Source organism: Etheostoma spectabile, chromosome 4 (assembly GCF_008692095.1).
Source record: "Etheostoma spectabile isolate EspeVRDwgs_2016 chromosome 4, UIUC_Espe_1.0, whole genome shotgun sequence".
NCBI lineage: Eukaryota > Metazoa > Chordata > Actinopteri > Perciformes > Percidae > Etheostoma > Etheostoma spectabile.
Window position 1 is genome coordinate 8,021,570 of NC_045736.1, and position 15,437 is coordinate 8,037,006.

The window sequence follows — 15,437 nt, forward strand, 5'->3', positions numbered from 1 at the left end:
GTGTGTGTGTGTGTGTGTGTGTGTTTAATACTCTTTAAGCTTTGTGTACATCACCAGTGGCAGAGCAGCTATCATATACACATGGTCCCTTGGGGAAGCAAGGCAAAATACCTTTAAGTGACAGACAAGTCATATCAACATCAGACTGAAGGGAGAGATAAACATCTATACATCTATTTTCAGGCATCATTTGAGGTGAGTTTTGCACAGTAATTTCTTCCCCAGAGGAGTTTTGCAACAGCTAGTGAGAAGAAGAGGCAGCACTCTCAGATGAATGCATAATATTGAATCAGATAAACCAAATGCCCAATAAAATGAATGCATCTGTCAGTGCCATATTATAAATTCAGACAGTTTACATACATAGTTGATCCTCAGGAACATCAGAAAAAAAATAGATGGGAGACATTCTCCGGCAACAAAGTCCCTTTTTTTATTGAATAGAAAATGTGGTTGTGTTCCTGTATGTGTGGAGAAATGGGAGATAAATTCTGTTTCAGGAAAATTAAGAGAGTGTCTTGTTGAGAAATGGCTCTGTCAGAAAGAGTAGGCCCAACAATAGCGATAATAAAGCAAAAATAATCTCAACAGCCCAACAAACCCAACAACAGCAAACAAGATGGATACAATGAGACCTTCTGGTTAATTCCAACAACTTGATAATAAAGCTGCCAGTCTTCCCTTCGTATCTATTTTTAAATTAATACTTATTACAATTTCACTGTATATTTACAGTTGAGACAACATGTATTGAGCTAAACTTTGGCAACCCTTAGTAATGAAAGGTGAGATAACGTTTTGATTCTTATTTCATTCTGTATTATTAGATCACTAGTCTCGCATTGCCAGTACTAACACAGTGCTGGAGTATGGTCTGGCTATATCGCTTATCTAAAAAACACTCTGGCTTGTTTGTATTTCTTTAAACCCTTCACAACCGCCCTTTGTGGTGCTAAGGCCCGGATGCATGGAGAGTGTAAAGGAATATATACCAAATATACATCTAAATGTATAAAATCAAATTTTTTATTTTTATTATTATATGTTTTATTATGGAACATGGAACTCATTGGACAAGAGGGATGTTTGTATGTGTGTGTGAGTAATGGTGTCTTTGTAAATCCCTTTTTTTCTTCACACCACCCAGATGTGAAGTGCTGACGTCAGGTGGTCTTCGTTAACACATTCAGGCGTGCTGTTGTTTGAGTAGCCAGACAAACATGCTCATATGCACAGGCGTGCCGAGACTGGCTTACAAAAGACATACAGGCCGAGTGCTGGCACTCTGGCCTCTGTCCTGTTCCAGCTGGGATCTTATCAGTGTGTGTGGTGGGTGGTAATCAGAAGATATAGTACATCAGGCAGCTGGCCGTTTAACCACAATGGAGCATCGCTGGTACAGCAACATTCACAGCCAGTGTGTCCTTGAAATGGGGAATGAGACTAAGGTGGACAAATTAGAAGTCCAGCACCCAATAATGAAAAGTTTGGCCAACCCTGTCAATCTTATCTAACTCTTTTTTTTTTTTACCCCACCTCTTTTCATAGTTAGTTTTGTGTGTCATTGTGATATCTTACTGTTTGCAAAGAAAACACAAATTGAAGACTACATCTCGGGCTATGGGAAATTGTGTGGGTGCTTTTTACTTTTTTTTAAAAAAATGTTCAGAATAAACAATTAATTGATATATCAATAAAATAATTTACAGGTTAACCAATAATTGAAATACTTTAGTTGTATCCTCATCATTTATTTAACACAGTTAATGGCTATCCGCCACCATAAAAAACATTTTGTTTTTTTATATGTATTCTCTTAAAAAGGCTGTATCAGCGGAATTCAATTATTTTGGCCCAAGTCCTTCAGGTACTAGAGTCCAACATCACCGCTAAAAAGAGAACAACATCAACATGGTGACATTGTGCGGTGTGGGATTGTCGAATCTAAATTCTCTTATTCCATCTGCTACAGTGCCTCTCTCCAGGGGTCCACCACTACTCTGGTGCTGGCTGTCACTGCTCTGCTCCCTGCCTGCCTAAATGAACAGTGCTGCATGTTTCTCAGGGTCACCTTTCAGCTACAAGCCTCTACTAGTACTACCTTATTTCACCTCTCTCGCCTTCTCTAGCATTGCCTGAGCTTTCCTTTGTGTTTTTACTACCTGTGTTTTTCATCATGTCACAAACTTTATCCCTCGTACTCTTCCTGTCTGACATTTAAGACATGAAATTTGGCTGCAGGAGCATTACATTCACTGGCTGTGTTATCAGACAACCAAAGCACTGTTTGACTACATGGCCATCATATCTCCGTATAATAAGATTTTAGGGAGGCAAGTCATTCATTCGATAAACATGGCTAGCCCATCGGAGGTGGCATTCACGAAGAATGGTGTACAGGTCACTGGAGCCAGTTGACAAGTATGACAGAGTTTGGCACATGGTCCTTCCAGCATACACCCAGTATGGAACGAAGGCAGCGAAAATGGGAGGCCTTGAGGTGATGTTCGTGCCAGCGGTATGTTGTCCATGTCTCACTTGCGTATAGTAAGGTGCTAGTACACATGTATGGTATACACAGACTTTGAGGATCAAGTAGAGGTTCTTTTTGTGCCATGGACGCTTGCTCAATTTGTCAAACATTGATGATGCCTTCCCAATGTCCATGTCAAGCTCTGCGTCAAGGTTATTAGTGTTTGAGACTGTGGACACCAGGTAGGTGAATTTGTCCACCACAAATAGAAATGGATACAGGAGAGTTCAAGGTTGCAGGTTGGGCAAGGACAACTGTCTTTTTTTAGACTAATCTGCAAGCCAAATTCTAGACATGGAGAGGCAAAGGATGAGCAGAGCAGTTATAGATCTGCCTCTGAGTGGGCGGCAAAGGCAGCATCATCAGCATAAAGCAGTTCACGAACATGGCGCACTTTGGTCTTTGCCTGCAGTCTGGCCAGATTGAACAGTTTTCCTTAGCTGCGAGTGTGTAGAAGGATACTGGAGTCATCAGGGAAGGCACAGCGTAGTAGGACAGAAAAGAATATTCAAAGTAGGGTAGGAGCAAGGACACATCCTTGCTTTACCCCACATCTTATCTGGATCTCATCAGAGCAAGTGCCTTCATACTTTGGTGACTTAGGTGAGTAGCCAATCCTTTTCAGAATGAGGAAGAGTCCAGATTGTTGTCAAAGGCCTTGGTCAAGTCTACAAACACCAAGAACAGAAATGTATGTTTTTTAATACACATACACATAAGTGGCTATGATTGTAATTGGGCCACAGTTTGTGTTCAGGCGCAGTGAAGAGAGATGTGAAGAGATGTGCCCAGGTTTTTCCACTGAAGACAACAGCTTGTTTTGGATTGCATAGCCAACACTATGCATTGGTCTGTCACTGTCTGGGTATCTGTTCCAGAATAAAGTGTAGTTCTTTTCCCGAACAGAGCCAACGCCGGTCAGCCAGGTTTCACTCAGGGCAGGGATGGAGATGTAGAGTCGGAATAGTTCATCAATCAAATTGACCAGGTCACACCTGCCACTAGGGCTCACGATTATGGCCAAAATGATAATCACGGTTATTTTGATCAATATTGTGATCACAATTATTATCACGATTATTTGTTGATTTTAACCAAACAACTTTTATTGTCACATAGGCTATTTATAACTTCTTTCACATCCATATTATGCTACATTCTTCTTATGTTGAAGTTGTATGTTGTTAAGACATGTGAATGAAAATTAATCTAAAATAAATAGCATAGGAGAGATATATATAAATATTTATATATATATAATTGAAATGTATCTCTGAGAAAGCTCCTTCACTTGTTTTCAACAATAACTGATTAAAAGAACTAGGGAGAGAGAGGGAGTGCGATGGAAGCTACTCACAGACTCATTATGAATGGGTCCAGCACGGGTAGAACAGCGGGTCAGTGAAGTTACGCACATCGTGTGTATGAAATGTTTGTATCCTTCACTGCGCTGCATTTTTATGAACTATGATATCTCCGTCTCACACACTCTGAACTGAAGTTGGCTGCATTCAATAACTTCTTCTATGTTTTTTGCCGTAAGAGAAGAGAGAGTAGAGAGATTCAACACAGGCACGGCTTTACAGAAGAAATGGGTCATGTAACGCAAAATTAAACCATATCGATATAAACAACATTGCAGCGGATGCGAGGACATTAAGTCCTAGAGAAAAAATATTACTCGCGCCGTAGAACCCTGTGAGCTAACAGACACTAACCAGCACCAACTAGCACTGCTCACTGCTGTTGTCTGAAAAACAACACAGACGGGACACAATGTTGCGTTTACTGGTAAACTGGTAAACCTTGAGACCGACGTCTAACCGACTGCTATCTGTTGTGGAATTTTCCTCCCGTCACTGCACGGTGAAGGAAACAACTTTGACCGGCTCATGATCAGACAGTGGTTTACTGAGCGGTAGATTGGCTTTGCAAAAAAGCCAGAGCGTTCTATGAAATGACGCATTTAAAAAAAAAAAAACGCTCGATCACGCAAATTTGATCGTGGGAAATCGTGATCGTAATTAAAATTCGATTAATTGTGCAGCCCTACCAGCCACACACTCAAGCCTTGCTGAGCAATGACAGCAGTCTTAAGGACAGGGAGTGCTCCCGAGTTGCCAGTCGTGGAGGCTGAATGTTAGACGTCATAATGGAAAGATGAGGTGCTCTTATTAGAGAGCGCCCAGGCAAAATTAAGTGAAAAGACCTTTGTCTCTCACCTTTGACCTGTGTGGCTTGCTTGGAGCTACCAGAGGTACAAGGCCCTCGCCGCTTAGGTCTTCGGGTCATTGGGATTCACAAGCTGTTCTGACACGACAAGGCACCAATCCATGGATCAAGCAAGAATCAGAGGTATTACAACAAATATAAATATACAACAAAGTAAACCTTCCTAGCTTGGACTTAAAAATGATCTAATGTGATTGCATCCTCACTTTTTTATAATAATTAGAATTACATTGTTTTATTCAAAATGTAATGAAAGTTTGTAAGACTTTATTCACACTCTGCAGTTTTATCAATTATTGGTGCCATTACTTTAATTTCAATAATTAGTACAAAAGAAGTTCACATAACATACTACAAACCCTTAGAAACAAAGGTTCACTAAAATTGACCATAAGATCCAATTAAACCCCTAATATTCCCACTAATTACACTGGGTTTAGGATTTTAATTTCTACCCGAGAGCCTTTTGATTGATCAATGGATCAATCCAGCAATTAATCACCTCATTAATTACATCAGGTGCTGATTGTGATCAGGTTAAAGGGCAAACCACAACGAGAGGCTAGACAATGTACACTCTGGATGTTGCTGTTAAAGCAGCTATAGCCAAAGTTTTTTTGGTCAAGGTTTCTTTAAATGATCATACATATCAGTGTGTGTTTTCTGATTGATAGGTGAAGAGAGTGTAATGCACTAACCACAACCACGACTGTGATTCAATGAGGCCTGTTTCAGAAAGCAGGTTTAGTGAAAACTCTGAGTTTATTAGCCCTGAGATAAGGATAACTGGGTTTTCTGTTTCAGAAAGGGAGTCTAATAAAACCTGAGAGGGGTAACTCCAGCCCGTTTCAGAAAGAGAGGTAACTTTTCATGGTAACTGAGCCAGTAAACCTAACCTGGTTGGAGGCAGGTTTTCTTCAGTAGAGTCTCCTCCCTCTGACACAGCGCTCTTTCATTTCCTCATTCATTCATTCAGGACCATTTTAGTGCAGTTTGTTATCTGCATGAGTGAAAAAACAGGGTTGGTTTATTAACTGTGATAGGCAGACTATAAACTTTTTTTTCTCCTCAAAACATGTCATTTTCTTTTGTTGATGATCCCGTCGATGAAGAAGCTGTATTACTTTGCAGGATGTTATATGTTGGGAGATGATATTGAGGCCTGACTATAGATGCATTTTCATTTCTAGATAACTACCTATTGAGCGGTATTGTGTTTCTTCCCAGTCCATCAGTTATGTAGCCTACGTAACCTTGTCCATTTTCAAATTACTAACGTCACCCATCGAGGACATGCGCTTACATCCCAGCAGATTCTTTGTGTCGCATTAAGTGTCGCACTAGTGATGTTGTGGGCAACATTGGGGATGCAGAGTATATTAGTAAAGCCACTGTATGCAGGGCCGTCAGAAGAGTGTAACTCACTCTGAAATGTTTTTTAAACGTTTTTGATTAAACAGATTATAGGTACAATACCATTTCACCAGTAATATCAGGCTATACTTTTTCTTCTTTTTTATTCTCGCTCTGAGTTGATTAAACCTACTCAAATCAGCTGTTCTGGAACCGAAAACTCAGTTTCCCATATCAGGGTAAATCAACTCAAAGTTCAGGGTCAGACTCAGAGTTTGTTAAACCTCCTTCCTGAAACGGGCCACTGGATACTCAGCCTGTGTCACTCACCAAAAATAAACAACCCTGTATGTTCATGTAATAGTTTAATTAGACATGACCTTTACCAACATGTTCCAAAATGTACATTTTGGATGCTGATAAACACTTTACCTATATAACATTTTAAGATGCACTGAACTATTGAAAACGTCATATCAAGTATTGCAGAAACGTACACATATATGTATATTATAATCATTGTATAATATTTTCTGGTCTAAGCAACACAAATTGCTTTGCAATCCTTGCAAACATAAAATGTAGAAACCTTTTTGTTTATGACGATGTCTGACTTAAAAACAAACAGATGTTTAGTTATTTTCACAGCTCCATAACCAATTAAATATGCAAAACAATACAGTCTAGCCATTGGTGAATCTACAGTATATGCAAAACAAAAATGGCTGTAATTCTTTCTGAAACATTGGGAAAGCCATTAGATTTCTGAGCTCTTTATCTAGCGGTTATGTTTGCGCTGCAGGAAAAAACACTTTTTACAGGTGCCATATCTCTCGCAGTGTGAACACTGCAACCATGGAGTGTTCATCAGATATAGAGCGGTGATACAGTAGGGAGGGCAAAACTGACAAAATTCCCCTGAGATAACATCCTATCCCATGATGGCACACTGTTCACCTTTCTTTCTCTCTCCTTCTCACCCTCAACCTCACACTGATGACTTGATAACACCAAGGCAGCATCATACAGGAGCATTACTCCTTCCACCCCTCCTTTCCTACGCCCCTTTTGTGAAGACTTCATTGTTTATCACGCACAGACCCGAACAGCGTTCACTCCCTCTGGGCAGCACTCATTGCTTGTGTAAGTGATGTGGTTGTTGGCTACTAATTGCATTTGCCCAGCAGGTTATTGAAGTTTCGCTCCACAACTTGTGGTCAGCGCAGAAAAAGACAACTTCACTCACAAATCCAGTAGGTTGAGCATCAGTGAACTCAGGCAGGCAGGGCGGTGAGTTGTGTGACACAGCGTGTTTTCCATTAGTGTCAGCTACACAGGGAAATATGGAGGTCATTTAGCTCCAACAGAGGATCTTAACATTGAACTGTCGTGGTTAAGAGGCTCCCTGCTCTGTCGACTCTGGATGCTTTCATGAAAGTAGTTATGATGATGAGTTGACTCTTAACTGTGTTGGATTTCTTGCATTTAATTATTGTTGAATTAAAAATGTCCAAAGGGGCCATTTTATATAATGTTAAAAAAATCCCCCAGCTCTCCTCAAACCAGCACTGAGTGATCTGGCTTTACAATACATTACAGCAAAAGATTAATTTTGAAAATCTATTGACTGTAAAGCTATCAGTTTCACCAAAGCAAAATATATTGAGCATCAGGATGTGATCAGTCTGGTTGGGATTTTCGTGATTAGTTTTAATAATAACATTGGTGGGCGGCTAATTAAATTGTATGACTGCACGGGAAGGGGGATACAGAGGGCATGGAGATGACAGCAGGGCATTATTTAAGCGTGGGCACTGGCTAGATGTCTGAAAATGCAAATTGCAGTAAACGGAAACAAGCTTTAGGAAAGTATCTGACCTCAAATGTACAAGTGGGAGTTAGTGATGCCTAAAGAGTTTAAAACCACATGTTCAGGCAGTTGTTAACCAATAGCAGTTACAGTATGCAGTGTATTTAACAGAGTATTTATTTTCATACTTTCTAGTCAAATTAACTGTCACTGGATTATTTAAGGCAGGAGACCATTCACGCTAAAGAAAATAATATATTAAAAAAATAAGTAAAGAAGAGAATTAATTTAGTACCTGACATATGAAGCGATGAATAGAAACTATAATAAGGAGCAGAGACACAGTAAAAGTGAAATTTGGGTTAAAGCTTTAGGTTGTAACTTTTTTATATTGTTGAACGTCCGTTACATTTAAGCCATTGCTAAACAAGCTAAGACAAAGCTTATTAAGACTATCAGCTCAACACAACTCTCTCTTTATATTTTCAGTATGGCTATGTTTAGAAAGATAATTACCTCTTCTTCCATGTTTTTTTAATCCTTTGCGTCTTCCTTGGTTACAAGCAACTGCATAGAGGAAGGGTGGGGGGTGGTACGCAATCATGGAAGGCTTGTATCATGTGCATGCTCCTCATGGGGGAGACAGAAACTACGCACTATAGCTTTAATAGTGTAGAAAAGGATAGAAGATAAAAGATAAAAGGTCAGTTTACAATGCTACTAAACGCTAATAAAATGTGTTGTGCTAGAGAGAGACTGCAAATCATTGTACCTGTACTGGGATTGAGTTTTGATAAATATATTTCTGAATATTTTTAATAGTACATCAGTGACGTTAATGTTAAAAATAAACATAAAGCTTTCTAGGGAAAAGGAGACTTCATTACTTGGGACATGGTTTCAGGTATGAACGTGAGACAGAAGATTAGAGGGAAAAGGGATATTATCTTTCCTTTTACTGGACTCACTGCAGAAGAGTCTGAGTCAGGGTGCTGAGGCAATTCCAATTTGTCGCGAGGGTGTCGTTCGTTGGTCACAGGGAGTTAATGAGGCGAGGCCCTGAGTTCTCAGTCATCCTGCCACCACTACCGATCCCAGACCTGATTACTGTAATGAAATGGTCAGGAGATTATTAATCAAACAACACTATATATCCACGTTCTGTGTACAAACGCACACGCACACACACGCACGCACACACACACACACACGCACACATGCGCAGATTGAATCTCGGGCACACACAAACAAGACAAACATACAATTGAATAAAGAAAATAAGTGACACACGAGTGATAAAGATCATAAGTAACAAAAAAAATAACACTAAGAAAACACACACACACACACACACACACACATATCAATGGATTGTTCCACACATTCTTCTAGGCCGATTACCCCTAGTAAATCCACTAGGCTATGACATTTATTTTTATGCATCCAGGAAATTATTGGAATACTACACAACCTCCCACTGTAGTCGGGATTCCCTTGCTGCTGAAGTCCCCGAGCTGGTTGTTTAACAGGTTACTAAAATCGAATGCACTAAAAAAAAGTATTTTTGTGTTCATGTGACTTTTGTTCCCAAGTCGTGGTTTACAGTAGTGACACTCAACTTACTTCACTCAGGCTATATGCTGGGTGCCCTGCCAACCCTTTGCTAAAAATAAACACTGAAAATAAATTGATTCACACTGGAAACATTTTTTGTAAATAAGGTGCCACAGTGAAATTTAAAAAAAGAAAGTGAAAATAAAGAAAAAAGTGTCGGGGGAGGTTCCCAGCCTGGACAGAGGTCCGGGCTAAGCCCCAAATGTCCTCAAATTCCTTTGTACTTTGCACTGACCTGCGTGGGGCTGCTGCAACTACATTTACCTCTTTGCAAAGATAAGTGAGGATAGCTAACATTAAAAGGTTACAAACAGGCAGTTCAATGAAAAATGGACAGACAAATTTCCCTTCATTTGTTTTATAAACTGGCAGGGGTGTAGCACAAAATTCAGGGCACCGTAGAAGGCATTCCTTCTCTATGTCCAGTTGGACACCCCTGTTGTGTCCCCTGGCCGCCTGTCATTTCGCAAAAGTTGAGTGTCCTGTGTTTACAACATATCATTGGGTAATGTGGACCTTAAAAAACAAAACAAAGTAAACTTTTCCACTTTTTTTTTTGGACAAAGTAAAATAATTTTGTGTAGTCACACCCTCTTTTAAAAAAGAGACAGCCATGTTATCTCCCAAATGGCATGTTTTGTATAATCAGCAGTCCTTGAGTTGTAGGGTTACGATATAAACTATAAATTTTGCCTTGCTGGTAGAGGCTTTTCAGTTAACACAGAGACCTAGGTGTATTCTGTGCTCATGTGTAGCAGCACTGGAGTTGTGTCTGAGAGAGAGAACCCACGCCTGTTTTTATCCCTTTAATTTTTTTATACACCAATGTTAACGTGAGGTAAGCCCCAAAAACAGCTAGCCAAAGTATAATTGCATGCACATGTCCACACTGCAGAGTGACACTATCAAAGAGTCATTTTAGTTATACAAATGGCCTTGATTAGATTTGATTGACAAACCCTCCATCATTGTCAAATTTTGATCCAAATATTGCTAAATCGTTATGAGTGCACAAAAAAAAGCCCACATGAAATTACTTTTTTCCTGCTGATTCCTGCCTACTTTACATCAGTGAGAAGAACACAGATATAACAAAACAATACAATATATAAATCTGTCTTAACATAAGATCAAGTCTTCCAACTTTGGCAAATTGCATGTTAATGTAAGATTCAATTGCTCATTAGAAGCTGATTGAGTAATTTTTTTTTTCCTGTCCCTTAAGTCTAAACAAGATCATGAGATATGTTCATATGATTTATTTTCCCTTTGGTTCGTTTTATATGGTTTATTGTCTTTTTCGGGTCAAATGTTCACAGTCTTTGCCGCTACTTCAATAGGAGGACGGTCAGAAACATGGGGCCTAATTTTTACCTGCGTAGTTAGGCCTTCTGTGACATATTCTGCACCAAGGAGAGGAATTGACCTATGTACAGAACAGACTGTTGGTCCGTCTGCCGCTTTGCTGCTCCCACAGAGAGCAGAGTTATTTTTCACTGAATTATCTTCCCTTAATGACCAAGGGATTCTAATTAAAGGCGTGATTAGGGATCGTTCTTAAGCACCTTATTGGAAATTAAGTACAATCCATTCTACTTGACAGCGAGTTTCTTGAGATACACTTTTGCTGATCACCATGTGAACAGCAGGGGGGAAGATGCTAAGTTTTGCTTTTTTGTTTAGGAAAAACAAGCCAGGCAAGTGTGCAGGCCAGGCAAGTGGCCAGCTTTTATCCACAGAAATATTGTTGTTTGTGTATCTTCAGATAAATGAAACCCCCTCCTCCCCTTCCACCAGAATTATTGAATAGATTGTAATGCCTTCTTCACTCTTAATTTTCTTAATTTTCCCTATCCCCAATGAATAAGGTTTATGCTTCATGTCTCCAATTATTGATAAACTCAGGAGCAGAACAACTCAAATTAACATACGTGAAGAGGGTTCAGTAGACTTTGGTAACTTGCACAGAAATACTGAACTTGGTCGAGGAGAGTTTAGGAAACAGTACAGCTTAACCACAAAGTTTTATCGTGTAGTGCCATCCCTACCTTGGGGTTTCTGTCTTCCTGAAGGTGTATTTAAATTCATGCTGGAGGTGTTAAGTTTAGCTGAACCTTCAATGTAAACAAAGATATTGCAGGCACCGTAAACACATATGCTTACCAAAATCAGGAACCCAAACACCTCACCACAGGGTTAAAGTAATGTAGGCTAGACCATACCGCAGTAGTGCTATCCTTAGATGTGTGCGTATGAATTTGAGTATGTGTTATGCGTTAACTTCCTCACCTGACGGTGGGATGGGAGCGCTTGAGGCAGCACTGTCTTATCATACAGCTGTTACGTCTTCCGTCTTCTATGGAGACATAGAGTTGAACTACTCCTCTGCCAGGGTATGACCGACTGCTGTCACATTGTACACTGACCTTATTTGGATCTGGGGTACCACTGTCTCAACTCACATAGCATGAGTTATTAAGATGGAATTTCCACCACATGTCCCATCTAAGTTATTTCATATGGGAGAACCTCCAGGGTGCACAAGGCGCAGTGGGAGCTGTCCTTTATTTTCAAGGTGCAAGTTGAAGGTGTTCATTTATCCCAATCTGGTACATCAAGTCCAATCAGAGAAGTGAACAAAACAACAGAGGTAACTGTTAAAAGGAGAACATTTCATTGTTATATTGTAATCAAATTATGATGAAGAGGATGTGATGTTTATTGTATGAGGTTTTTGGATTTCTTTCCCAATTTATGCAGTTACATACAGTACAGGACAACATTAGATAATGAAAAAAGAATATACTTGGAAGTTTCATATACAGAACATTTATTTAAAGTTATGGATATCATGTAATTGGAAGACTAGGCTTACTTACTGAAAAACCCGACCTTGCATTTTTTTTAATGAATTTGTCCTCTGGCTACTGCAAAAACTAATAAAATTGCATCCATTTGGTCCTATTGAGTCTGTCCCATCTACTGTACATACTGTATACACACACACACACACACACACACACACACACACACACACACACACACACACCAATTTTAATGAACCTCCAGCACATCTAACCACACACCAAAAACAATTCCATTACAGTCTATTGATTTGCTCCATGCAACAATAACAACTGTAGAGTATTGATCCCACCTAATGGTTAGTTATATTAATGCATAAGATAAACATTTACAGTGATTCAATTTTTTTTATTCTACAATGACTTTCAATTCATTTGTAAAATGTTTAAAGAATAGACAATGTAGTTGGACTTTTAATGTCTTTTTATACCAGTGTTAAGTACAGTGAAAACAGTGGTGGTAACGGTTAGTTTCCCTGCATCATTTAGTAAACACGAGAGGACCCAGTGTTAACTTAATGACCATTTTTTACCATAGAAGTCAAAATAATTAGTTGATTTTCAATCAAACTCCTAACCCTTCTGTCTAATAAAGGAGTCCATACTCTGAATTTTAAAGATGCATGCTCTGCAATTACTGCATCCCTCACTATTCTGACAAAGTTTCTTAAAAAGGTCACTTCTATCCTGTTAGAAATGAAAATTCTCTACCCTTTTGTAACCTTTACACAAGAAATCCCATTGGGTTGACTCATTGTGCAGTGGATGGGCTCATAAATCTATATCCTATGGAATGGAGGTCTCTAATCAATGGCTTTGGGTGCTTCTCTTGTCTAATCACCTGGTCACACCCATTGATCATGATAGCTGGGTCAGAACTAGGGAAGCAATTACCAATCACACTATGCTGCTTGTGAGTGGTGTGTGCATATGTGTTATTATGTGCATACTTAAAAGCCGGAAGTGCACAACTTGCTGTATTTTCTAACTAAGCTGTTGTGGGATTAAATGGATTGTGGGGCTTCGGCTTTGCCAGCTGAAGTGTAAAAAGTGTGTAGGGGTTTGCAAGTTTGTGACAGGAAGGGTCAAATGTTCCCTGAGGGCTACTGGCACTCCTGACCCTCCTACAACACCAATTTAACCATCGGTTAGTCCATGTGTGGCATGGAGTGGCCTGTCAATGGTTGGCTGTCGCCATGTCTGAGGGCTTGTGGATGTGTTCGGGTGACATCTTAACTAAGTCTGTTCCTATCAATTAGAGTGAAGAGGCAAGAGGCTGCAGCACCGAGGGGAGGCGAGAGGTGAGAGAAGGAGGAAGAGAAATGCAACAAAGACCCGAAATGGCAAGGCGCAGCGCTGCTGAGACAGAGGTGGGTGTTCAGTGAAGCTCTGAGACTACATTGGAATTAAAGTTACCTAGGTGTTTTGGAGGGTGGTCGAAAATGGCATGTGACTGTACAAATAATCCTGAAACTGTACTTCTACATTCACTTCTCAACATTATTCAAATTGTAGATAAAATAAAAATATGAAATATTTCTCTTTTACCTAGCTATAGTGATATTGGCTTGCCCATAGTGAGCTAACTTTAGCTTTGTTGGGCCCAGTAAGAGTGTCAGCCCAATGAAAATGTTACCACATTCGCATACCAATCAACACATCTCTCACATCACTGCAGCCATCTACACATTCAGCAGAGAGAAGAAAAGTGGTCGAGGCAGAAAAGTGTTAAGTCCCTTAATACTGTATCGGAAGTCTCTTTCACAAAATTCAGCCTTGGTGCAGAATTACAGCCACTAGAGCCAGTCCCACAATGAGCTTTCCTTAGGATGTGGAGGCTGGCGGTGTGGCCTTGACCAACTGCCCCTTGCGTGTTTGAAAGCCATGATGTCTCTCTGTCATGGGTGGGCCAAATTCTCTGGGCGGGCAAAGCAGAGAAAGGGGAGGTAACCTAATAGGTCAGATGGTGCGATCGGGAATCTTTCCCCTTATGACCTCATAAGGGGCAAGATTCTAGCTCAGCCCATCTGACCTTTCATTTTCTCAAAGGCAGAGCAGGATACCCAGGGCTCAGTTTACACCCATGGCCATTTCTAGCCACTGGGGGACCATAGGCAGGCTGGGGGAATGCATAATAATGGTTAAAAACCTCATAAACTGAAATTTTAGTGCCATGGGACCTTTAAGGCAACTTTTCCTGTGCGGTGTGGTAAAAGTGTACTCCAGCTGTTGTCGGTACACTGCGACGTCACTGTTTGGTGTAAAACAGTGCACTTCTGACTAGGCCTGTAACAATTACAGATTTTGCTGTATTAATTGCTGTATGTAATTAATTTTCTCAGAAATAATTGCGATTAACAATTTAATCGTCTCTTTCAGTCAAATTTTATAAAATAATTCATTATTAATTTATTTATTACTTTTCCAAACAAAGTAAAGTTTTGAAGGAATTCCAGGATACATCTTTTGATCGTCATGTGACCCAGATAATATAATAACACACTAGTACACGTAAGTACACAGTCTCTGAAATAAACCATGGCTTTTAATTATCATAAAAACATTGTAATTATTTCCTAAATGAACATAAAATTGACAAAAATTCAGTATTATATAGTTTTCCGGACCTTAGCTTATGTTATGCAATAAATTGCGGTTAAACAAATAAACCGCGATTATGTTAAATTGCAATTGGACAGTTTTATAATAATTGTTACAGGCCTACTTTTGACCACACTCAATGTTGGGTGAGAAACTCAATCACAGAGGGCAGTGAAACAGCTTTTTAGCTTGGAGTTAACTTAAAATTCTCAAATGTTGTAACAGTAAATACTGTTAGGCTTGAAAATCCAGCGGTAGTTGGGCTATGCTGCACACCAAGTAGAGCTTCTTCACTTACAGTAGGACATTGTTTCTGTGCCTTCAGGCAAATCCCAGTTGGATTTATATATCAACACAGAACAATTTAATAATATGCTGTAATTGATGTGAATTTGGCTGATGAAAACCTTCATTAAATGGTCATTATGGC

At 39.7% G+C, this 15,437-nt stretch overlaps 1 long non-coding RNA gene across 2 annotated transcripts in view; it reads left to right on the forward strand.

Annotated features, from left to right (window-relative positions):
- The window catches only part of LOC116688144 (uncharacterized), a 39,665-nt gene extending 25,546 nt beyond the window's left edge, over positions 1-14,119 (forward strand). For both annotated transcript variants that reach the window (XR_004331720.1, XR_004331719.1), the window contains exon 4: positions 13,666-14,119. This is a non-coding gene — a long non-coding RNA (uncharacterized LOC116688144). The remainder of the gene's footprint in view (positions 1-13,665) is intronic.
- The last annotated feature ends 1,318 nt before the right edge of the window (positions 14,120-15,437 follow it).